Below are 27,352 nucleotides of genomic sequence, written 5' to 3'. Positions count from 1 at the left end.
ATAGCATTCTCTGAGTGAACATGTGTCAGATTGCCCCTTGCATGGGTTTTTCTTTGAAATACTGGTGAAATTTATCGTGTACCAAAAGTGCCTACTACTGCCTATATTTCAGAGGCTAATGAAAGTTTAGCTAACCTTTCTTTTCTTTGTTTTCCTTGGCCAACAGACACCATTTACTTGTCTTTACAACCAAAATTATGCTGAACACTGCCACATACAAACAGCCAACTGGAAGATTGGAATGTAAAGCATCACTAAAAAAGTATTAGCCCTCTATTTTCTAGGTCACCTAAGGCCTGAAACTTGAGTGTGCATTTTTTCTGAATTCAACGTATTTAATGTTTTATTTGCACTCAAGATTTCTTAAAAGTAGCATTTTACATCAAGTGCTCAGTTCCAATGCTTCATAACCAGCAGCAGGCCTAGCCTGAGTGCACAACTAGCTTAAATACCCAACCAGGTCTGTTTCTTCTCTGTATACAAACTCCTCATTTTTTGAGGATTATCATGATAAAATTAACAATTTCTAAGCACGGTTACTGATTCAAATTTATAGTGATTGTTACAAGGTCAGCCAGGTGGACATTTTAGAATATGATTTCCCTGACTGGGGCTGTTAATGTGGTTTCAATCAAGGAGCCCTGGCCAACAGATAAGAAGAGGACTGTCAGACTTGCTGTTCACTCTGAGAGCTGGCTCTGAATGGGTTGGCTGAATATAAAAGATAAATAAAGGGTGACTTGGTGACGGGATACCGGCCTCTGTGGAGTTCTTTGCAATAGTCGTCTTTGAGTTCAGGTAAACATTTCTAGCATCATGCTACTATTTGGGAAGCTCGACTCATTTGATTCTGCCTTTGAAAACAGGGCCGAGTATATGGAAAGAATGCATTAGCTCTTCTGGGCAAATGACATTGGAACAGCTGAAAAGCAATGACAGCTTGTGGACCTGCTGCTTTTACATTTATTCGGAGCCAAACTTTCCCTGCAGCATTAGATACTAAAATCTTTCAAGGGTTAATGGATATGGTTAAGGAATATTATGACTCCGAGGCTCCTCTTATTCTGAGACACTTTTACTCAGCAATTTGAGAACCAGGGGAATCTATACCAGGATTTTTGACTAGTTAAGATGACAGGCAGGGGCATGTGATTTTGGTTTAACCCTGAAAAAGATGCTGAGAGACCATTTGGTATGTGGGATTAATGATGTAACCATGCAAAAGCACCAATTAGCTGCAGCCCAACTGGGCTTGAAAAAGGAACTACAACTGGAAAATGTGACATGTGGAGCCTATGAGTTTCAGGGTATTCCAATGGAAGTGGACACACTGTCCAGTCCGACTGAGCTTGGGAAACACCACTTGAGTGTTGCATAGGCTCACTCAGGGCACATCTTGAACAGAGGGACTCTAAGTCAGCCCACAGCAAAACCCCAAAACAAAGCCAAGCCTTGGCCAAATGGTTAACATTTTCTTCAGGATCTGTGTCAGCAAGCCATTGTTGCTGCTGCTAATATCCAGGCTCGAAACAGCAAAAGAGTCCCATAGACCTAAATTGTGTAAGAGAACATAGGCCTGTATCCAGAAGAGTGCACACTCTAGAAAGTCCACCTATGTCTGGTTTGGAACAGTTAAATTATTTAGCAACATCCAAATCAGAATAAACATCTGGTTAAATGGTCAAGTGGTTCTAATGGAGTTCTATACATGCCAGCTGTTTCAGTGATCGCAGAACAAGTCTTCAATAAAATTTGCTCTGGACTCCAATGTACATGGTCTTGGCTAGACTGAGAACTTATACCAGGGACCCTTTACAGATTAAGAGTACAACCTCAGTTCTTGTCTCTTATGAGTAGCAGTTAAAGGTTTGGGATCAAGAGTGCTGGGGCAAAATTGAGAAAGCTCCACCTTGACTGGCTCAAATGTTTGATTAGAAAGTGATGTCTGAATGAAGTCCTAATTGAACACCTGGATGTTTTTCAGGAAGGTCTAGGGACTATCAAATGAGCCAAGGTCACCTTGCATGTTGACCATGGAGCAATTCCACAATTCTGCTGGGTTCACCCAGCGCCATTTGCCTTATGGCCAAAAGTAGAGGTAGAAATCAGGAGGCTGGAAAACAAAGGAATCGTCAAAACAGTCCAGTTTGCGGACTGAGCAGCACCAGTTGTTCCGAATGTGAAACCCAATGGGTGTTCCGCCTTTATGAGGATTTTAAACAAATGGCGTACCACATATGGATAAATGACTAATCCCTTACACAAAAGATTTATATACAAAGCTGGCCAGGGAGCTATCCATCGCGAAGCAAGACATGAGACACGCATACTTACAATTGTGGTTAGATGAGGATTTCTAGAAATCTGCAGTAATTAGTACCCATAAAGGCCAGTACCAATATATAAGACTGCCATTTTAAGGTGTCACCAGCCTGTGGTATTTTTCAGTGGATGAAGGAGAACATTTTACAAGGTCTAACCCAAGTTGCCATTTATCTTGATGATATGCAATAACAGGGAAGACCAACAAGGAGCACTTAAAGAACTTGGATATGGTGCTTAGATGTTTCACTCAGGTGGACATACGTTTTTGAAGGGAAAAATATGTGTTTCAGGCAACTCAAGTAATCTACTTGGTCTACAGAGTCCACAAGACCAGATTACACCCATTGGAAAATAAAGTGAGAATGATCAAACGTGCCCCGGCCTCCATCACCATACTGGAACTTAGGACTGGTAAATTTTTACAGAAAGTTCATTCATAACCTGGTCTCCATCCCAGCACCTTTGCATCAACTCTTGTAAGGGTCAGCCTTGGAAATGGTTGAGTTGCCAAGCCATAGCTTTCAGGAAGGTGAAGAAACAGCTATGATGTTGGCACATCGTGATCCCAAGTGAGATCTGGTAGTGACATGCAATGCCTCCCTGTATGGTATTAGGGTAATATTAGCTCAAAGGTGGTGGAAGAAGGATCATACCTAAAGTGTCGACTTTTCCACCTCCTGGTGCTGTCTGGCTTGCTGTGGTCTTGCAGCCTCCTGCTTGTCTATTTTGGATTCCAGCATCTTCAGGTTTTTTTTGTCTCCAATAGAGAAGAACGCCCAATAGCATATGCATCCAGGACTTTGACTAATGCAGAGCATAAGTATGCTCAGATAGAGAAGAAAGGTTTGTGAGCCAATTTTTGGAGTCAGGCAGTTCTATCAATACTTTGAAGGACGTTTATTTGTAATAATAATGGACTGAAACCCCCTGCTAGATCTACTTAAAGAGCACAATGTAGTGCTGCCCATAGCTTCAAGCTGAATTCAGCGGTGGGTTCTAATACTAAGTGTGTGTAATTATAAGTTGGAACACCATCCGAAAGGCCAAGTAACAAATGCAGATGCATTGAGCCGGCTCCTGCTGGTAGATACACCGTTGGTGGCACTGTCACTGGAAGAGTCTATAATGGTTTTAAATATTCTGGGCACACTTCCAGCCACAATTGGCAATGTCAGACTTTGGATGCAGAAAGATGCGGTCCTGGAAAAACTGAAACAACTAGTGGTCTTGGGGGAAGCCAAAAGTCCGTCACAACCAGAATTGAAACCTTTTTGGATCTGGAGAGACCAAATCATAGTAGATGTTGGCATATCATTATGGGGAGCAAGAGTGATTGTCCCAAACAAAGGTTGCTGTCATATATCAGCTGAACTCCACCAGAGTCAACCTGGTTGGCAAGAAGTTATGTCTGGTGGCCAGAACTGGATACAGACATAGTCGCATTGGTGAGACAGTGCCCAGAGTGCCACCTAGGATAGAAATTACCACCATCAGCTCCTCAACAGTCGTGGGAATGGCTGGGTTACTCCTGGACTTGGTTACACTTCGACTATGCAGGTCCTTTCATGGGCTCAATGTTCATAGTCATTGTGGACACCACTCAAAGTGGTTGGGCATGCATACAGTTAATTTGTCAAATACGGAGTTGAGAGTAGAAAAAACGCATGCACCTTTTGCAGTACAGACTCATGGAATTGTTAGTCACAGATAAAGGGCCATCATTTATCAGCATGGAATTCAAGTATTTCCAAAAGTCAAGTGGTATTCAACATTTAAGGACAGCTCCATACCATCTATCATCTAATAGTCTGGCAGAGAGAGCAGTCCAAACTTTTGTGGGCAGGCTTAAAGAAACAGCCTACAGCTTCACTCGATACCGATCTGCCCTGGTTTCTACTTGATTATACGACCACCCCTCATGCAACTACAGGGATAGTTCCAGCAGAGTTGCTAATGGGGAGAATGCTGGACCAGCGTAAATCTGATCTTCTGGAAGTTGGAAGGGAGAATGAAACAGCATTAGTAATGATAGTGCCAGATGCAAGACTCTGCTAAGTGAGAAAGACAGTTTACTTCAAGGAATAAGTTTGGTGTAGGAACCAAAAGAATGGCCAGCATGGGTAAGAGGCATGGTCGACACCAGGTCAGGTCCAGTGATGTTTGGGTAGGTGCGATGGTCCTGTACAAGCTCGTGGACTATATGAAAGCTACCAATTTTCAAATGTACCCGGCCCCCTCAGCATAGTTAGAAAGGTTCGCAGAACCCATGGGTTTTGCATCTCTGTCAAGCATTTGAAGATACCTTAGAATCAGAGATAGGCATGGTGAAAGTTACTGCCTTGACACCTTTCGTGCCAGAAGAGAATTAATTTCTTTCAAGATGCTCCGGGTGCAAGAGGCGAACTATTGTCCATTACATGCCATTGTGTCAAGGCAGAGTTGGAACAACCTGACCCAGTGCTAAAACACCCCCAGAGAAGCTACAAAAATAAAGAGCTGAGCGATGTCCTCGGACTCAGAGGGGAAGGGACGTAATGATTATAATGAGATTAGACAGGTAGACCTCATAGAATATAAGTTCCTTGATTGGACCAGATTAACGGGCCCAATCAGAGATCTCTGGCTGACAGATAAGAACAGGACTGTCAGGCATCCTGTTCACTCTGACAGCTGGCCCTGAGGGAGTTGGATCAGTGTCAATGATTCTCCACGTGTAATTAAAGGCTGACTTGGTGATGGGATACCTACCTCTGTGGAGTTATTTCACAATTCACTCATGACCTAGTCCGTTTAACATCAAAGCTGATGTATTTAAACTATGGGTGGGGGCTGGATGAATCTCGAATCACATAGCCAGACTGGCTGAACCAAATAGGGAGGTAGCTTTCCTCTTTAAAGAACTTTAGTGAACCTCTCAGGTTTTTATAACAAGTAGCAATGGCTACATAGTTGTCATTAAGCTAGTTCATTCTTAATTCCAGAGTTTTATTGAATTCAGATTAATTAATTGGGGAGAAATAAAGGGGAAGGTGAGATTGGTATGTAGAAGGAGTTATAATTTGAATTTGATAAATTCTATCCATGAAGAAAGGTGATTTGTTTTGCGACTTAATATCTGGCTTGGACCTAAATGAACAAGTTTTTAAAAATAAATTCAGAATGAAAATAATTGCCTCAAACTGACTTCGAAATCGTATCACTGCACATTGCTAGTATTGTGAACACACTGAGATTTGAAACAGAATTGACAAGGTTTAATGAATAATCCAGCTGTAATTAAAATACAACGCTTGAGGCATTTTAGGTAAAACAGATAAGTACCAACCATTATGTCACAGAGCAATCTGGCAATCACCATGACTGTGTGTTTCCAGTCTTTATAAGGATAATAAGAACTAATAGTTTTCATACTATTAGTTCGTTCTGAATGCATTGGCACTCATTAAGACAGGATCAATGAGTTCACAGTGTAAAACTGCTGAATGGATAAGGTCGGTTTCCTAAACCAGAGATTGCAGGCTCAAGTCCTATCATGGGTGCATCTTCCTCTTGTAGAGGCACTATGATACCCCGCTACATTTAGGCCAGAAGGGCTTGGTTCAAGTTTGATCTGCTGTGGAAGTCGATTATAACATATCTGAACATGTTGATTAAGTATACTTTAAATGGCATTTAGGAAGTGATCTGGATGGCCATTATCATATTAAAAAAATTCTGCTTATGATGAACCCCTAAAAGAACAGTCAAGAAAGAATATTTATAAATGAAATATTTATTTTGTTTTCATCGACATGGAGATCAATCTATTTTGTCTCAGTTAAGAACATAAGACGTAGGTGCAGAAACAGGTGCGTGACCTATTGAATCTTCTTAATCATTCAATGAAGCCATAGCTGATCTGAATCCTCAACTATACTTTGCTGCCTTATTTCCTTAACCCTTGATTAACTTTCCTTCAACAATGCAGGAAAGATACAAAATACTCAAATCCCACAAGAAGATTGAGCAATGCATAATTTCCACCGATTCCAAAATTGGAGGATTTCTGTCTTTGAGAGTCCCATGTCCACTACCCACACCTCTGTGCTATTTGGTATAGAATTGTAGTTTCTAGACTGACCACAACTAGGAACCTGTCTAAGATTAGCACTCGAATTATGATAAAATTCAGTGCTGGGAAGCTGATGGGTTAGTGGTATCATTACTCGATTATTAATCTGGAGACCAGGATAATGTCTGGGTTTTAATCTCACCATGACAGATAGTGAAATTCAATTCAAGTCAAAAAGAAATTGGAATTAAAAATCTACTGATGACCATAAAACCATGGTCAATTTTCAGGAAAGTCCCACATGGTTTACTCATGTCCTTTTGGGAAGGGAACTGGCATCCTTTCCTGTGACTCCAAACCACACAGCAATGTGTCTGACTCTTAGGGATGGGCAATGACTCCTGGTCTTAGCAGTGACACCCATATCCTGTGAATGAAAAAAAAATCTGCAATGATTAATTTAATGTAAAAGAGGATAGGGTTTACTTTAATTTGATGCAAAATCTCCATATTTATAAAATATTGCACGACATAATTTCCATGCTTACTTTACCATCCTCTAAATTGATGTTAAATTGTCTGGAGTGACACTAAAACCTGAAAGGAAAAAGAATGAAAAATACGCATATGTAAATATGTTGATTATCACAGTTAATCCTGAATAATGGATTTCAGTTTATTTCTGACATTCTTAATGATATCACTTTTAACCAAAGTAGCTATTCAATTACAAGCATATCAATGCGATGCAGATGAATGAATTAACCCATGGCCCTTCTATCAGTTTGCTTTATGTGATGAGCAAACTGTCTTTCCATGATAGCATTGACCACTGAACAGTGATTGTGAAGATAAAAAGTTTACTTTTATCATGATCCCTATGTCTTGAGACATAGAGCAGGAGAAATAACTCTTCATTGATCAGTGTAGTTTATTTAAGGGATCGCTGCATGATGGTAAAATTGTGAAAAATCTTCGGAGATAAATAAAAGCAAGAAATTGCTGATTTTTCAATGGCATCTGACAAGTTCACTGTTCCACACCATCAAAGCCATCTGCACACTGACAGTCACTCAAAAGACTTCTCAATTATGATCCCAATTAAAATTAAAATGTATTCCTAATTGGGCATAAATTGAAATCAGTGATAAATTCATGAATTTAAACTGATTTCAGGAGGACACCATCCAGGGTTGTATACACAATGTTCGATGGAAAAAAATATTCGTTCCTAAAAACAGTGGAACTATTTAGCCACAAGCTGAACAGTAAAGGTTAATTTATATCTTTTCTCCCCTCCCCCACCCTATGACCAAAGCACATCCTAATCATGCAGGAGTTTAAATTTAGACTCTGACCATCTTCGCATGTCAATTCCAAACTGAGAATTCTTGTAAATGGCTAACATCAACAAGGTTGATGGATTCCACCAGACAAAATTGTACTATAATTTCTTCTGCTCTCTAATGTGGTGCAGTGGTAATATCTGGGCCAGAAGGTCTGGGTTCAAGTTGCACTTGCCCTGAAGGTGTATTATAACAGGTTAATTAACATATATATGCTTTAAAATCTGATATATGGCATTCTCTGCAAATCAAAATGAAAATAAAGGATTGTTTTAGTAGACATAGATAATTTATCAGACCGGTTAAAAAAAATAACAATGGAATCTGTAACATTTGGCCTTACCAAAGTGGATTGTGAAAGTAGATTACCAATTGTTTTAACAGCAATTTCTCAAGGAAGGCAGTAGATGGGGTTATGATGCTGGTTCTTGAGCTTCATCTGTTTTCATATTTTAATTTAGGTCTTGTTAGTACAGGTCTTTTCTGCGCATCTAAACAATTTGTTCTCCAAGATTGACATGTTTTCTTTATAGCATATCACTGTGAATAATAAACATCTCTAAATGGATGAGCATCAAATGCTAGCAATTCAAGTTTACGTCATTGTTTGTTGATACAGTAAACGAGGAGATCGGATGTGCCTTTTAGAATTTGTTTACTTCTGGAGAACTGAAATTGCACACTTATCAGGGGTGACTGATTTTGTGTACATTTGCAAATCACTGCTAGCACAAGCCTCTGCAGGACTGCATTTCGGAGAAATACAAAACAGAGTTATCTGCAAATCCAATAAATACCCAGTCATTTCAATATACTAGATGTGGAAATATTAATTATCTTGTCACTGTGCAGGAATACTTGCAGAAATCTCAATAAAATTTGCATGATTAATCATAAACAATTTAACCTGGGCAATTGTTTTGGTGTTGAATGCTGAATAGACTAGGGCGGCATAATGATGACACGAACTGTAAGATAGCATATAGATATTTTTCTTGAGAGTTATAAATTGTATATCAATCTCTAACACCGATTTTTTTTTCAAATTCAGAAATGCTCCAGCTTAGCAACAAAGGATAGAAATAACTCTGAGACAATAATGATCATCTCCTCTATACCTGTTATTTGCCAAGATTTCTATTTTCCTCTAACTGTCTCTTGCAGATTTTAATCCCTCCACTATTGCTGGCCTAGGCATCAACTGTTGAATCTTTAAGCTCTGGAATCACTTAACTGAACCTCTGTTATTGCACTTCTTCCTCCTCTTTCCAAATGTTCTTTTGACATCCACCATTTTGATTGGTCACTGAGAGAAATAACACTCAGTGTCAAATTTTGTCAGGTTACACACCCTTGTGAGGAACATTTAGATGTTTTACTACATCAAAGATGGTATATAAATGCAAATTTTAGTAGGCAAAAGTGAGGACGACAGACGCTGGATTTTGGTGCTTATTCCAAGATCAAGTTTTGTTTGACTACTATGTTAAATCTTTATTACAAGCTTTCCCCATGTTTAATCATTTCTGTCTTACATATTCCTGTCTATGTCTACACATATAGATTTGTTGAACGCAGAATAATAAATAGAAGAGAAAAAAACCCACCAATTTTCCATCAGGTTCCGTGGCCATAATTTGTGCCATGATTTTTGGAAAACTATACTTTTCCCAATGTACATCACAATTCAGAGCGAGATCTCTCTGTTTTCTGAGAAGCTGAATCTTTCTTTGCTGCTTTTCTTCAATGCTTGTGGAAAATTAAATAATCACAATCAATAAAGGAGCTGAACGTAATAAAAGGGAGTGAATCAAATCAAATTGAGTTAATGTCAAATTCTCCTATCTAAACTATAAAAATGAAATCTCAACCAAATTAAATAAAAAATGATGCTGTGTCCAGGAAGTTATTAAAGAATATACAGACAATACAATGTGAATAGATGAAAAAGAAGGATGCTAAATCAAATTAAATGTGAATAATTTCTGCAAAGAAGAAATATATAGATAACATCTAAATTGAATGCAAAGCAGTAAAATGCAATAAAATTAAGGTTACAAAACTAACAATTTGAATGCACAAGATGAGTATTAAATGAAATTACATGGAAATAACATGAAAACTAGTTCTTCATGAGTCTCCAGAATTATGTTCCTTTCTTGTATCATAACTCTGATGTTTACACTTTATTGGCAACAAGTGATGATCCATGTTGTCATATTTTTGATTAAGTAATATCACACTTACATAAATTATGATGTAATAATATCTGACTGAGTTAAATAAGTATCAATACTGTTCACAGTCATGAAAGGATAGAGAACAAGAGGGCACAGATTTAAAGTAATTGGGAGAAGTTGTGATTAAGATTTGAAGTGTTCTATGTTAGAATGTAGTGGAGACAGATTCAATCAAACTATTCAAAAGGGAATTAGAGTGCTATATGAGAAGGTAGAATGTTCAGGGTTATGTGGAAATGGTGGGAGAATTGTACTCAGAGAATTGGCCATCCAGAGAGCTGGTTCAAACACAAGGAGCCAAAATGGCCTCATTCTTCTTCAAAATAAAACTCCAAGATTCTGTGCAATTCTCATTGTTTTTACTTTAGTATCATGATGGATTTTGAATTAGATATCTTTGGTAGATAATACACAGATTTGATTTTTTTTTAGATATAAATAGTCACAAAGCAACTAAGCAACGAAGGTTTATTTCCTATTTCTGAAACACATAATCATATTTGTAATTAGAATTCTTTCTCTATAATTTCCTTTGACCCTGTAACAGTCTGCATTTCTCCTCATCTGAATTTCTAGTCATCAAAATTTGACTTTTTCAGCATCCTGAATTTTCATTCTCCATATCGATGAGCATGACTTCAGCTGTATCTGCCCTGAGGTATGAAATTGCATCTTTAAAGCTGTTTATCTCTCTCTGTCCACTTTAAGGACACACCACAAAACCTACGTTTTTGACTATCCAGTTTGCCTTATGTAACTTGATGTCTTATTTTGCTACATAATGCTTCTGATGGGCACTAGAGATGTTTTCTTACATCAAAGATGTTATATAAATATAACGCCTTGTTGGACGTTGTTAATAAGTTCCATAGGAGATGCACGTTATTACAAGTATTTACAGGCATGTATTGGCTTAGATGAAACCATCATGATCACCAAACTATCAGATAAATATATTGTTCTAATTTAAATCCGTTATATTCACTGTTAAATATCTATGTAATTCAATATCAAATTGGCAAATGATTTCTTTGTTGTAAAACTATTCCTTCAGATCATGTGGAAACTGTCTTTTTGCCCCTTTCTGAAGAGTGACCTCTCAATCACCAATACTCTAAATTAGTGGGAGGGAAAGACTAACAAGATTCCACAAAATTTAATAAAGATAGAATAAATAGCCTTTATGAAGATCTGGTAACGTACTGGATAGCACCTCTTCCTTTGATCTGGAAGTTCTGGGTTTTAAACAAGTTGTGCTGAAGGGTCTGTTTCTGGGCTGTACATCTCTATGACTCTATGACTCTGTGACAAAGATTTAATGGCCAAGGAAGGTGCATTCGGAATGTGGCCAAGTATATTGAGTGTCAATCTACAAATGTTTCCAATGGACAGAAACAACAACTGATAAGTAGGAAAGATTTCTGGTCAACTGGAGATAGAAACTACACAGGAGTCTCCAATATTCATCTGTAATATTCATCAAATTGCCGCAGTGGCTTGAACTCCCTTGGCAGACTGTAACATGCCACTATTTGGATAGGTTTCCAAATAATGAAAATTCAAAAACAGCATTCCAAACAGACTATAGTAGCTATGTGCATAGCTTGTTGAAACCGTGGACAAATGGAAAGAATAATCTAAAAGGATAATGGAACGTTGGCTTCATACTGAAGGGATGAGGAATACAAAGGGGAAAATGTTAGGGTACATCAATATAAAGTCCTGGTTGGACCGCAATTGGGTGTTCAGTTTTGAGAGCCACATTTTAGAAACTATAGATTTACTCACTTACTTACAGTGTGGAAACAAGCCCTTCGGCCCTACATGTTCACACCGACCCGCTGAAGCACAACTCACCCAGATCCATTCCCCTACATTTACCCCTTTACCTAACACTACGGGCAATTTAGCATGGCCAATTCACCGAACCTGCACATTTTTTGGACTGTGGGAGGAAACCGGAGTACCCGGAGGAAAACCACGCAGACATGGGGAGAACGTGTAAACTCCTGAGGCAGGAATTGAACCCGGGTCTCTGGCGCTGTGAGGCCCTACTTTGGAGGGACCAAAACATAGATGCACAAAAATTATAACTGTAATTCCAATAGTTACATTACAAAGAGATTGGACAAACTGAGGTACAGAAGGAACAAAAACAGAAATTTCTGGAAAAGCTCAGCAGGTCTGGCAGTATCTGTGGAGAGAAATCAGAGATAATGTTTCAGGTCCAGTGACCCTTCCCGACAACTGCAGAAGGAGACCATTTGATCCAACATGCCTGCATTGGCTTGTTAAATGGCGATCATTCCCGAGTGTCATTCTCCTGCTGCTTCACCATGTCTTTTCACATCTAAATCATTATCCAATGTCGTCTTATATGCTTCAATTGAACCTACCTCCATTACATTTTTCAGCAGTGCATTCCAGAACCTAACTTCTCACTGAGTGAGAATGTTTTTCCTCACTTCCCATTTACTTCTTTTGCAACTTCAAATCTATACCCTCTTGTTCTTGTTCCTTTTATAATTAGAAACAGTTTTTTTTCCTATCTAGTCTATCTACCCCATTCATTATCTTGAACGCTTTAAACAGATCTCCTCTAAGAGTTCTTCCCTCCAAGGATAATAATCCAAACTTCTTCAATCCATCCTCATAACTGAAGTTCCTCATCCCTGGAACCATTGCTATAAACTACTCCTATACTCTCTCCAATGCATTCACATCCTTGCTACTCAGATTATATGCAATCCTGCAGCTGACATCTAACAAATGACTTATACTTTGGGCTGAGGGCTATGTGATGCCTCATTCAGTCAAATGTTGCTATGATGTCAAGGTGAATTATTAATGGTCTATTTTCTCTTCATAAGACTGTAAGATATAGGAGCAGAATTAGGCCATTCAACCCACTGAGACAGCTCCACCATTCAATCGTAGCTGATGTATTTCCCAACCCCATTCTCCTGTCTTCTCTCTGTAACCCTTAATCCCCTTACTATTCAAAAACATATCTATCTCTATCTTAATTATACTCAATGATTGGCCCTCACAGCCTTCTGCAGCAGTGAATTCCACAGATTCACCACACTCAAACTGAAGAAAGTCCTTCCCATCTCTCTCCCTTCACTCTGAGGCTGTGCCCCAGGTTCTAGTCTCGCCCATTAGTGGAAACATCTTATCCACATCCACTCTATCGAGGCCTCTCCGTATTCTATCACTCTTAATAAGATCTCTCCTCATCCTTATAAACTCCATCAAGTACAGATCCTATATCTTCAACTGCTCCTCATATGACAAGCCCTTCATCCCCAATATCATTCTTGTAAACCTCCTCTGGATCCTCTTCAAGGCCAACACATCCTTCCTTCAATATGGAGCCCAAAGCTGCTCATAATAGTCAAAATGTGGCTTTATCAGAGCCAAATACATCCTCAGTGATCCATCTCTGCACTTGAATTGTAGCCCTCTTGAAATGAGTGCTAGCATTTAGCATTTGCTTTCCTCACTGACAACTGAACCTGTATATTAACCTGAAGAAAATCCTGAATTAGAACTCCTAAGTGTCTTTGATGTCTGATGTCTTTCCCCATTTTGAAAATAATATGTGCCTATATTTTTCCTACCGACATGGATAGAGCAGGGACAGGAATGGCTGTTGCAGGTTCCAGGATTCAGATGTTTCAGTAAGAACAGAGAAGATGGTAAAAGAGGGGGAGGTGTGGCATTGTTGATCAGAGACAATATTACAGTTGTAGAAAGGATGTTTGGGGACTCGTTAACTGAGGTAGTATGGGCTGAGGTTAGAAACAGGAAAGGAGAAGTCACCATGCTGGGAGTTTTTGATAGGCCTCTGAATAGTCCCAGAGATGTAGAGGAAAGGATAGCAAAGATGATTCTTGATAGGAGTGAGAGAGGCAGGGTAATTGTCATGGGGGACTTTGACTATCCAAATATTGACTGGGATCACTACAGTACAAATACTATAGATGGTTTACTAAGGAAGTGGAATCCCTGGTCAAGAAGAAGAAGAAGGCTTATGTTAGGACAAAATGTGAAAACTCAGTTAGGACGCTTGAGGGTTACAAGGAAGTCAGGAAAGATCTAAAAAGAGAGCTCAGAAGAGCCAGGAGGAGACATGAGAAGTTGTTGGCGGATAAGATCAGGGTTAACCCTAAGGCTTTCCATAGGTATGTCAGGAATAAAAGAAAGACAAGAGTTAAATTAGGGCCAATCAAGCATAATAGTGGGAAGTTGTGTGTGGAGTCAGAGGAGGTTGGGGAAGCACTAAATAAGTATTTTTCGACAGTGTTCACTATAGAAAATGAAAATGTTGGCGAGGAAGATATAGAGATACTTGCATCTAGACTAGAAAAAATTGACGTTCACATGGAAGAGGTATTAGAAATACTGCAGAGTGTGAAAATAGACAAGTCCCCTGGGCCGGATGGGATCTATCCTAGGATCCACTGGGAAGCAAGGGAAGAGATTGCCGAGCCTTTGGCATTGATCTTCAAATCATCATTGTCTACAGGAATAGTGCCTGAGGACTGGAGGATAGCAAATGTGGTTCCCTTGTTCAAAAAAGAGTAGTGGAGACAACCCTGGTAATTACAGACCAGTGAGTCTCACTTCAGTTGTTGGTAAAGTGTTGGAAAAGGTTATAAGAGATAGGATTTATAACCATCTAGAAAAGAATAATCTGATCAGAGACAGTCAGCACGGTTTTGTGAAAGGTAGGTCATGCCTAACGAATCTTATTGAGTTTTTTGACAAAGTGACCAAACAGGTAGATGAAAGTAAACTGGTTGATGTGGTGTATATGGATTTCAGCAAGGCATTTGATAAGGTTCCCCACAGTAGGCTATTATACAAAATGCGGAGGAATGGGATTGTGGGAGACATAGCAGTTTGGATCAGTAATTGGCTTGCTGAAAGAAAACAGAGGGTTGTAGTTGATGGAACATGTTCATCTTGGTGTCCAGTTACTAGCGGCGTACTGCAAGGGTCAGTGTTGGGTCCACTGCTGTTCGTCGTTTTTATAAATGACCTGGATGAGGGCTTAGAAGGGTGAGTTAGTAAATTTGCAGACGACACTAAGGTCGGTGGAATTGTGGATAGTGACAAAGGATGTAGTAGGTTGCAGAGAGACATAGGATGCAGAGCTGGGCTGAGAGGTGGCAATTGGAGTTTAATGTTGACAAGTGTGAGGTGATACACTTCGGACGGAGTAATCGGAGTGCAAAGTACTGGGCTAATGGTAAGATTCTTGGGAGTGCAGATGAGCAGAGAGATCTCAGTATCCATGTACAGAGATTCCTGAAAGTTGCCACCCAGATTGACAGGTTTGTTAAGAAGGCATACAGTGTTTTGGCCTTTATTAATAGGGGGATTGAGTTCCGGAACCAGGAGGTTATGCTGCAGCTGTACAAAGCTCTGGTATGGCCACACTTGGAGTATTGTGTACAGTTCTGGTCACCGCATTATAAGAAGGATGTGGAAGCTTTGGAAAGGATGCAGAGGAGATTTACTAGGATGTTGCCTGGTATGGAAGGAATGTCTTACGAGGAAAGGCTGAGGGCCTTGAGGCTGTTCTCGTTAGACAGAAGAAGGTTGAGAGGTGACTTAATAGAGACATACAAGATAATCAAAGGGTTAGATAGGGTGGACAAGGAGAGCCTTTTTCCAAGTATGGGAACAACAAACATGAGGGGATACAACTTTAAAGTGAGGGGAGATAGGTACCAGACAGATGTCAGAGGTAGTTTCTTTACTCGGAGAGTAGTAAGGGTATGGAATGCTTTGCCAAGTTTAAGTGCATTTAAGTCGTCATTGGACAGGCATATGGACGTATATGGAATAGTGTAGGTGGGATGGGCTTCAGATTAGTATGACAGGGCGGCGCAACATCGAGGGCCGAAGGGCCTGTACTGCGCTGTAATGTTCTATGTTCTATGTTCTATGTACATAACCTCACACTTTCCCCACATTATATTCCATCTGTATCATCTTTACCCACTTATCTAGCCTGTACATGTCCTTTGGCAGATCCCTGCATCCTCAACACTTTCAGTCCCTCCATTTATCTCTGTGTCATCTGCAAACTTAGCAACAATGCCCTCAGTTCCTTTGTGCAGATCATTAATGTATAACGTGAATAGTTGTGGTCCCAACACTGACCCTTTGTTGAACTCCAGTAGTCATTGGCTCCAATTCGGAAAAAGACCCATATTTTCTGCTTTCTGCTCGTCAGCCAATCCTCTATCCATGCCAGTACCTTGCCACTAACACCATGGGTTCTTATCTTAGTTAGCATACACCTATGTGGCACCTTGTCAAAGATCCAAATAGTTCACACCCACTGGTTTTTCCTCATTGTATTTTGTTTATCTTTTCTTTTGGTGGTTGATGTTAGAAAAAATATAAAACCTTGTTGAAACATTGGCAGCTCTTTAAAAACTATTTAGTTAGTGTGGTAAGTAATGGTAATATGTCTCCCACAACAGCAAATTTATTGAAGACATACACACTGAAGAATAATCCAGTGTTTGGCGAACTGTCAGATGGAATGATTTTCAGAAGTTTATAAAAAGATCAGCTGATGTGTCTGCAAAAAACAGTTTTTGTCAGCATTAGAAATGAATTTCAATGTTGTCAAGTTTCAAGGCTTTGTGTATTTTAATTATTTGATTAATTGCTTTTTAATTATTACAACAGTAACTATAACCACAAAATAATGATGTCATCTGTAAAACCCAGATGGCAAATTTGCCCTTTGGAAGTTTCATCACATCAATCTACGTTTGCTGTTGGCAAACTATTGTCAGTGTCAAATCGCTACACAAGGGGTTAATTATGAACCAGAACCTCCATTCCAATCATCCTTGGGCGTTCAAAAATCACTTTTGAAAAGGTTAAAAAAATGAGTCTGTATTAATGAATCACTACAAAGATAAGCCTTTAATAACTCATCAGCTTTTGGAAGACTACGTTGGAGTTCAATTAAAGCAAAACCAGAAAATCCTGTAACAACAAAGCAAATACCTGAGATCACTCAACAGGTCAGATAGCACCCATGGAAACAGAAAGAAAGCAGAAATTTCGGATGTTGACTACTTTTTAGAACTGAAAGATATTGGAAATGTGGGGGATAATTCCAACCAAAGTTACCATTGGGGACCTTATGTGATCAAATTCTCTACTGCTTTTATAACCCACCCAATTATACTCTCCATCTGAAACTGAATAGGATGGGTGTCTTTTCTTCAGAAATGAGGAGATTGAGGTGTAACTTGATGGAGATTTTTAATATCATTAAGGGTTTAGATTAGATTACCTACAGTGTAGAAACAGGCCCTTCGGTCCTACAAGTCCACACTGACCCTCCGAAGAGCAACCCACCCAGACCCATTCCCCTACATTTACCCTTCACCACGGGCAATTTAGCATGGCCAATTCACCTAACCTGCACAATTTTTGGACGGTGGGAGGAAACCAGAGCAAACCCACGCAGACACGGGGAGAATGTGCAAACTCCACACAGACAGTTGCCTGAGGCGGGAATTGAAACCAGATCTCTGGCGCTGTGAGGCAGCACTGCTAAACACTGCGCCACCGTGATGCCCAGACAAAATGCTCTTGCCTAAGGGGGAACTTATAACTACTGGTTTATCCCTCGGGGTTGTAGGTACAAGGCAGTCACTAATAAATCCAATGGGGAATTCAGGAAAAACGATCACATTAGACTGTGAGAACATAAAACTTGCAACACATGGAATTATTTAGGTAAATAACATATTTACATCTCAGCGGAATATAGCTAAATACATGAGGGAGATATTAGGGGGGAGCAATTTGGGTATGAAATGAGTTAATCTGTAAATCCATATGAAGTTCCAGCTGGGCTCAGTATGAGGTGGAGAATTTTAGTTAACAAGTTATTTACGGTTCATTTTTTATTTACTCTTATTCAAGAAAGTAATCAGTTCAAATGAAAAATTAGATAATCTATTTGAACATGCTCAGATGCTGCTGCAATAAAGTTTCAGTTTAAATGCAATGGGACTGAATCAACATTAACCATGAGTTATTATTTGGAAATGGAATGTGAGGGTGACTCCATACCACACCAAGAAAGCCAAAGCAATGGGTTTACTCAAGGATGGGAATGAAGCACAGGCTTTGGAGAGGAGATAGCATGGCTCTTGGGAAGATAGGGAGTCGTGAGGCTAGAGGTAACAGGTGTCTTGCCATTTTTGGAATGTATGAAAAACAATGGTGTTTGTCCAAAACTGACCATTTCGGAAATTGAGTAATATTCTGTCTATGTGACTTACAATGTGCAACCATCTGATGGATCCTAATTGAGTTGGAGGACAACTTCAGAATCCTTTCTGGGGTAGATTGTCCCAACTCTGGCTCAACAGACCTCCACCTCGAGGCTCTTGAGATTATTTTGTAAAATAATCTACCACAATAGAGAAAGGAATTAGTGATGCTCATTAGTCAACATGATGAGGAGTGGGAGAAGCTACATTTGAAGAATAAACTTTTATGTATATTTATTGTTTTGAGTGGCCTGTTTCTGACTCACCTTTCTAGTCATTTTTTTTAAAATATGGAGCTAATCTATTGCAAAACCTAAAGTTATGGACTGTACAGCTGACAACTGGATTAAAATTATGCAAAAAACAAAAGAACTGCAGATGCTGGAAATCAGAAACAAAACAGAAATTGCTGGAAAACATCAGCAGGTCTGGCAATATCTGTGGAGAGAGAAATCAGAGTTAAAGTTTTGAGTCCAGAGACCTTCCTTCAGAACTGAATTCCATCTACAGATATTAACTGACTCGCTGAGAGTTTCTCGATTTTCTTTTTTTGCTCTTTAAATAATAACAGGATTTAATTATTCTTATTTGGTATTCCGAAAAAGTTTTATTTACGATCCCCAGTGAGAAAAAAAATTGATACAACTGGGTAAACTTTCATTCAAAGGCCAGGAACTCAACACAGGGATCACGCTCTGAGTCTTGACTCTGCACAATGTGGTCCTGGCATGTATACTTCCATGTTGAAATAAGGAGCCAATCATAGTTGAGGGAGCAGGCTCCCCATGCACTCAGCTTGGAGGGCTAATGTGAGGCCTCCAAGACAGACAGGGAGAAAGTGAGGACTGCAGATGCTGGAGATCAGAGCTGAAAAACATGTTGCTGGAAAAGCGCAGCAGGTCAGGCAGCATCCAAGGACCAGGAGAATCGACGTTTCGGGCATAAGCCCTTCTACAGGAATGAGGAGGGTGTGCCAAGCAGGCTAAGATAAAAGGTAGGGAGGAGGGACTTGGGAGAGGGGCGTTGGGAATGCGATAGGTGGAAGGAGGTTAAGGTGAGGGTGATAGGCCGGAGAGGGGGTGGGGGCGGAGAGGTCGGAAAGAAGATTGCAGGTCAAGAAGGCGGTGCTAAGTCTGAGGGTTGGGACTGAGATAAGGTGGGGGAGGGGAAATGAGAAAGCTGGAGAAATCTGCATTCATCTCTTGTGATTGGAGGGTTCCTAGGCGGAAGATGAGGTGCTCTTCTCCAGCTGTCATGTTGCCATGGTCTGGCGATGGAGGAGTCCAAGGACCTGCATGTACTTGGTGGAATGGGAGGGGGAGTTAAAGTGTTCAGCCATGGGGCGGTTGGGTTGGTTGGTCCGGGTGTCCCAGAGGTGTTCTCTGAAATGTTCCGCAAGTAGGTGGCCTGTCTCCCCAATGTAGAGGAGGCCACATCGGGTGCAGCGCATGCAGTAAATGATATGTGTGGAGGTGCAGGTGAATTTATGATGGATATGGAATGATCCCTTGAGGCCTTGGAGGGAAGTCAGGGGGGAGGTGTGAGCGCAAGTTTTGCATTTCTTGCGGTTGCAAGGGAAGGTGCTGGGAGTGGAGGTTGGGTTGGTGAGGGGTGTGGACCTGACAAGGGAGTCGCAGAGGGAGTGGTCTTTCCAGAACGCTGATAGGGGAGGGGAGGGAAATATATCCTTGGTGGTGGGGTCTGTTTGGAGGTGGCGGAAATGACGAAGGATGATACGATGTATCCGGAGGTTGGTGGGGTGGAAGGTGAGGATCAGTGGGGTTCTGTCCTGGTGGTGATTGAAGGGGCGGGGTTCAAGGGTGGAGGAGCGGGAAGTGGAGGAGATGCAGTGGAGAGCATCGTCAACTATGTCTGAGGGGAAATTGTCGTCTTTGAAGAAGGAGACCATCTGGGTTGTTCGGTATTGGAATTGGTCCTCCTGGGAGCAGGTGCGGCGGAGGCAAAGAATTGGGAATATGGGATGGCATTTTTACAGGGGGCAGGGTGGGAGGAGGTGTAATCTAGGTAGCTGTGGGAGTCGGTTGGTTTATAATAAATATCCGTGTTGAGTCGGTCCCCTGAGATAGAAATGGAGAGGTCTCGGAAGGGGAGGGAGGAGTCTGAGATGGTCCAGGTAAATTTGAGGTCGGGGTGGAAGGTGTTAGTAAAGTGGATGAACTGTTCAACCTCCTCAAGGGAGCACGAAGTAGCGCTGATGCAGTCATCGATGTAGCGGAGGAAAAGGTGGGGGGTGGTGCCAGTGTAGTTGTGGAAGATGGACTGTTCCACATATCCGATGAAGAGGCAGGCATAGCTGGGGCCCATACGGGTGCCCATGGCTACTCCTTTGGTTTGGAGGAAGTGGGAGGATTGGAAAGAGAAGTTGCTCAGAGTGAGGACCAGTTCAGTCAGTCGAAGGAGGGTATCAGTGGAAGGGTACTGGTTGGTTCAGCAGGAAAGGAAGAAGCGGAGGGCTTTGAGGCCTTCATGATGGGGGATGGAGGTGTACAGGGACTGGATGTCCATGGTGAAGATAAGGCTTTGGGGACCGGGGAAGTGAAAATCTTGGAGGAGGTGGAGGGCGTGGGTGGTGTCCTGAACTTAGGTAGGGAGTTCTTGGACTAAGGGGGACAGGACCGTGTTGAGGTATGTAGAGATGAGTTCGGTGGGGCAGGAGCAAGACAGACAGATTGGCAACCCTGTCACTTGTGGCGGTGGCTGCCAATCTGCTATTAAAGATAGTGAGGAAGAAGGGCAGGCAATTGCTGTTCATTTTTCACTGGTGCAGTTTCCATGGGTTGACTGGAATCTGCAGCAGTTGCCCAATAGGACTCAGCGATTCAGTTAGCATGTATAGGTGGAGCGCAGTTCTGAAGAAGGGTCACTGGACCCAAACCGTTAACTCTGATTTGTCTCTCCACAGATGCTGCCAGACCTGCTGACATTTTCCAACAATTTCTGTTTTGTTTCTGATTTTTCAGTATCTGCAGTTCTTTCGGTTTTTGCATTATGGGGTTGAGGGACTCATCGCATGAAAAAATATTGGCTAACCCTTTCTCATCCTGAGCCCAACTGGTTGACCTGGTTGTGCTGACTGGAAATCCAGTGTGTCCCAACAAGGCCTTATTAAACCCCTTCACTCAGTTAATTAGTGATTAATAGGTTTGCCGGTGGACAATTAATCTGTTTCTGAGCCTTCCTATTTGAAAATGGCTTGGATTTGGGATCATGGTGGTGAACCAGCACAACAGCTGCCAATACCAAATTGCCTGCCTTCCTGTCTCTAATCCCAATTCTGATACAGAGGTGCCAATGTTGGACTGGGGTTGACAAAATCAGAAGTTACATGGTACCAGGTTGCAGTCCAACAGGTTTATTTGAAATCACAAGCTTTTGGAACGCTGTTCCTTCATCAGATCACCTGACAAAGGTGCAGCCCTCTGAAAGCCTGTGATTTTAAGTAAACCTGTTGGACTATAACTTTGTGTTGTGGGATTTCTGATTTAATCCCAATCTGGGCAGCCTTTGAAAATTTGGCCCATATAGTTGCCAGCGCTGCTTGTGTGTAAATACTAAGTAGCCATGGCAACTGTGATATCAAATGTGTGTGTTTGGCAATTCCATGATTCATGGAGAGATATAGACCAGGAATTTCCTTGGATTTGCTTAGCTCTGTCATGCACGATGGCAGAGAGGAAGCAGTTCCAAGGAAAATTCCATTTGTAAGCCTTTTCAACAACATTTTGAAGGAGGAAAAGATTCACAATACATGAATAGAGTGTTAATAGGATACGTAGGCTTTGAATATTGCTATCCAAATGCTCCAAACATCTTTCTTTTTCCCACTAAAATAACAGTTAGTGCTACTGCATGTAAGGACATTAATTGCTCATGTCCTAATTGTTGTACAATGTAATTTTGCGCATTTTCAGAAAAGTAATTGCATAAATGTTTGGTAAATTCATTAATAAATGAAAATAAATGTAAAACTAAACATTTGCAACTCTATTGAAAAATGAAATTATCACAGACAACTTTAATTAAGTCTATATTATTGCATTTCACATTTTATTGTTGCTGAGAATTAGCACACATAATATGCCTATTAGCGTAAATGAAAACTATATGACTATTTCTGTAACTGCACCTTGATGCACTTCCCAGCACAGCATGGTACACCTGCGCTTATAGACACAGTTCTTCACACTGCATAATCTTATTCTCGATAGCTGCTATTCCCTCATTTAAACATTTTCATTTTCCTCCACTAAATGAGGAAAAGCAGCTGGACCCTCCATTTTGCTCTCAGGGATGTACCTACAAGTGTCCTGTTATAAATAATCATATGATAAGACTCAGGAGACAGCTGGCTCCCAGCAGTTTTAATGCTGAATAGCAAAACATTTTGCAGTAAAAAACTAAACTAAAAGCAGTGCTGCAAAATAAGTAGAAAAGTAGACAACAAAGGCTCCAAATGTGAAAATTTTCCTCAATGTTCAAAATCATTTTGGAAATTATAACAGGTACCCATCATTGCAGTTGATCAAATCTGAAATCAATGGATTTAAAGGCTTAGATGATCACAATCAAAAATATTTCTACATGTAGTAAATCATTTAAGGGTAAAGGATAGGCAGAATTTTATTTAAATTCTCTTCCCTAAAGCAGATTTCATAATGTTAACTCTTTTCTATCCAGATCCGAAAATGGCTACAGGGACAATGGAGCCTGATCCAAGTCAGCACTGTTATTACTTTACATTAATATTGGTGTTAGGTCTTACAGAAATGAGCATATCAATGTCTTCAGATAAGTTAATACACCTTTCAGCTGTTGCCATGATGTCCAAAGGGAACAATAATGTTTAAAAACAAAGTTGAATATCTGGTTAATAAATAATTGCATGGTAGGACAGAACCTAACTGTTGCACCAAAAAGACTTGGCATCTATGTCTTTTTTTTGTCTTATATTTGTAAGCACTGAGACACATGAAAGCAAGCTTAGAAAGGGAAAAACAATTTATGCAGCTTGAGAACAAAGTACTGATTGTTTGGGCCATAGTTGGCGCAAAGTTGTAACAGGAACAATTAACTGTTAATCTTTTTATCTGATTAAATCCTGACCAGATGGATGGACAATGATTGCTCAGGGCAATGCCATGGAAAATGTAGCAGGTTTTGACAAACCCAATAACAATCTCCTTAATGAGGAAAATACAGCATATAAACAAATTCCTTCTGTCTACAAATAACAAAGTCCTGCGTGTGGATGTGTGTAGTTTTTAGTATTCACAAATGAACTTAATTGCAAACCTGACTGAATTGCTGAAATTGGTTTCCATGCAGTCAGGATTATTTAGTAAATGATTTCCAATAGCACAATCACATCTAATGTTGTATATTGTGTTTTGAGGTTTGCAAGCATGATTGAAAACAACATGCTGCCTGCTGCAAAGTGATGGGTTATTTGATATGGTCATTCAGTGATTGGGACACACTGCCCAGATGTCTTGCATCACCCTTGTACTGAAACTCATATATCACATTACTCATCACTTATTATGTTGTTTTAGCTTGTTAACAACATCCTGTTAGTGGAGAATACTGTTCATGTGCTTACTGCAAAGTAGTAGTCATGTTTCGGAGATGCCTGTGTTGGACTGGGGTGTACAAAGTTAAAAATCACACAACACCAGGTTATAGTCCAACAGGTTTAATTGGAAGCACACTAGCTTTCGGAGCGACGCTCCTTCATCAGGTGATTGTGGAGGGCTCGATTGTAACTCAGAATTTATCTCAAAAATTTGCAGTGTGATGTATCTGAAATTATACATTAAAGAATTGATTGTCTGTTAAACCTTTCATCTATTAGAATACAGTGATAGTTTCACTTCTTTCATGTGTAAATCACAAAACCCTTTTTTTTTAAAGTTGCATTCTCGGGTTAGCTGTTAACAATGGTGATAGCTAGACAATATGTTGAAGGTGTTAGCCCCCTGTGTTCTCTGACTATGACCTGATGTTTAGATTGATTCCAATCTAAAAAGTGAGATAACAGAGTTTGACATAAATTCATGCAGTTTTTGAGCTCAGAGTTCTACATGAATGAATGTGGTTTTTGAGCGAAGTGCAATGTAACTCTGAAAGTACCAAAAAAATTCACCACACAAAATATATGTGTGCATGTGCGTCTTTGTCTGTCTGTGTGTGTGTCTGTCTGGGGTGGGGGTTGTGAGTGTGAGAAAGTGTGTGTGTGTGTAGTGAGTGCAGAGTGTCTTAAGTCTGTGAGGGGGTGCATGCGTGGGAGTCTGTGTGTCTATAAGGGTGTGTGTGGGTTTCTGTGTGCGCGTCTGTGTGTATCTGTGTCCGTGTGTATGTGAGAGTGTGTGTGTGTAGGAATATCTGTGTATGCGTGTGTGTGTGTAGTGCAATGGTGATCATCTGTAATGTGACATGAACCCAAGGTCCCAGTTGAGGCCCTCCCTATGGGTACTGAACTGAGCTATCAGCCTCTGCTCGGCCACTTTCCTCTGCTGCTTGTCCCGAAGTCCACCTTGGAGGATGGTCACCCGAATGTCTGAGACTGAATGTCCTGGACCACTGAAGTGTTCCCCAACTGGGAGAGAACCCTCCTGTCTGTTGATTGTTGTGTGGTGCCCATTCATCCGTTGTCGTAGCCTTTGCTCAGTTTCCCCAATGTACCACACACACAGATATTCCTACACACACACACTCTCACATACACACGGACACAGATACACACAGACGCGCACACAGAAACCCACACACACCCTTATAGACACACAGACTCCCACGCATGCACCCCCTCACAGACTTAAGACACTCTGCACTCACTACACACACACACACACACACTTTCTCACACTCACAACCCCCACCCCAGACAGACACACACACAGACAGACAAAGACCCACATGCACACATATATTTTGTGTGGTGAATCTTTTTGGTACTTTCAGAGTCACATTGCACTTTGCTCAAAAACCACATTCATTCATGTAGAACTCTGAGCTCAAAAACTGCATGAATTTATGTCAAACTCTGTTATCTCACTTTTTAGATTGGAATCAATCTAAACATCAGGTCATAGTCAGAGAACACAGGGGGCTAACACCTTCAACATATTGTCTAGCTATCACCATTGTTAATAGCTAACCCGAGAATGCAACTTTAAAAAAAAGGGTTTTGTGATTTACACATGAAAGAAGTGAAACTATCACTGTATTCTAACAGATGAAAGGTTTAACAGACAATCAATTCTTCAATGTATAATTTCAGATACATCACACTGCAAATTTTTGAGATAAATTCTGTGTTACAATCGAGCCCTCCACAATCACCTGATGAAGGAGCATCGCTCCGAAAGCTAGTGTGCTTCCAATTAAACCTGTTGGACTATAGCCTGGTGTGTGATTTTTAACTTTGCAAAGTAGTAGTGTGAGATGGCTCACTTCATCTATTGATCATGTTATTGAGATACCTTCCTCTTCCAGCATAATCTGATATAGACTGGGTGCCTTTCAGACACAAAGGTGATGACCATTGGTCTTTTCATGAATTTGTGCATTGTACAATAAGCGATGGTATGATCAGAATCACTTTGCACATTATGTGCTTTCAAATTTACTGTTGAAATGGAGCATTCAGGTGAACTCTTTTTCCTCCATGTGTTGGTTGAGACATCCATCAGTTAGATCCCTATTACTATCTCCCCAACCCTGTAAAGAATGCCATGAAATTAATCCAATAGGAAGGTCTAAATATCAAGCTAAATCAAAGCATTATGAAAATTTTAAACTTTGCTGGAACAATTTCTCAGATAAGGTTTTGGACAGAAAGAGTTTTAAGTTGGCCTTACTAACCCTTTACTACCCATCACCCATGAGATTGTTCACTCCAAATTAGACCAAATTAGAAGGGTTATTATGATCCTCAACACTATTTTTTGCTATAAAATTTAATAATAATAGCCCGGTTTCTGAGGGCTGCAAGAACAAATTTCTAAAAGTAAGAACCAAATAAAAATAAGACAGATGAGCTCTTTTTTTGGTTAGCTGCTGATAATTGAGATCCTTCCAACTGCATTCACTGCATAAACACAATGGCTACACAACAGGCCAGAGTCAAAAACTTCATAGGACTTCAAAGTTATACATTACATGAATATTCAGTTTTCCCAAAATCAATCCAAAGTGATTCTTACCTTATAGGGGCTATTCATGCAATCTTACTACTATGTTTCACAATGAATATTTTCTTTTCCTGTAAACTCTCCTCCAGGCTTGCTCTAATTCCCCGCTAAAATTTTGTCTTTTCAATCCAAATGCAAGCCTCTACCCACAATCCCTTGTGGTGAACCGTAGACTCTTGTGGCCAGTTGCTGCTCCCTCCCTTTTGGATCCAAGCTGATCCTACATCTGTGATCCACATGGACTTGAGGGGAAACCTGCAATATGCAAACCCCATACAGTCAAACCCGGGTCCCTGATCTGTGAGGTAGCAGTGCTAACCATTGTATCACAATGCCACCCTATACTGCCTGCAGAAGTATCCCCAGTTCTGAGTTAGAATCACTTGACTCATTGAATCAATTTGGCTCACTAAACTAAATAATCAGGAAAAGTAACTAAAGAAACTAAAACCTGTCCTGACTTCTGGCTAACTATAAAACTGACACCCCTTCTCTATTTACTCCTGACCCCATTAATACATTTAGGAACCTGCTCCTGCACCCTAGCAGCTGACCCCTCCTTATCCAACTCTGATATCTATAAACCCAACACTGACCCATGAAATAATAATAATTTTAATGATTTTGAGAAATTCTGTCCTTCATAAAAATTCCATCATGAAGATGTAACTTTGTATTTGTAGTTTAGACATGCACCTTCAGGTTAGCGATTGGTGTATTTGTCATTCTATTTGGTTGTTTTATGTCGCTGACAGTACAAAATAATTCACTTTTTCATATTTAAAATTCAATTAACTTCAAAATGTGCGTACTTTTGAAGGTAAACCCAGTACACAGCATATTCTCTTTCCTT

The sequence above is a fragment of the Chiloscyllium plagiosum genome, unplaced genomic scaffold (genome assembly GCF_037043375.1).
Source record: "Chiloscyllium plagiosum isolate Xiang-an unplaced genomic scaffold, Cpla_swu_hap1 HiC_scaffold_6, whole genome shotgun sequence".
Classification (NCBI taxonomy): Eukaryota; Metazoa; Chordata; class Chondrichthyes; order Orectolobiformes; family Hemiscylliidae; genus Chiloscyllium; species Chiloscyllium plagiosum.
The sequence above is the reverse complement of the archived record's forward strand: the minus strand, read 5'-3'. Positions refer to the sequence as shown.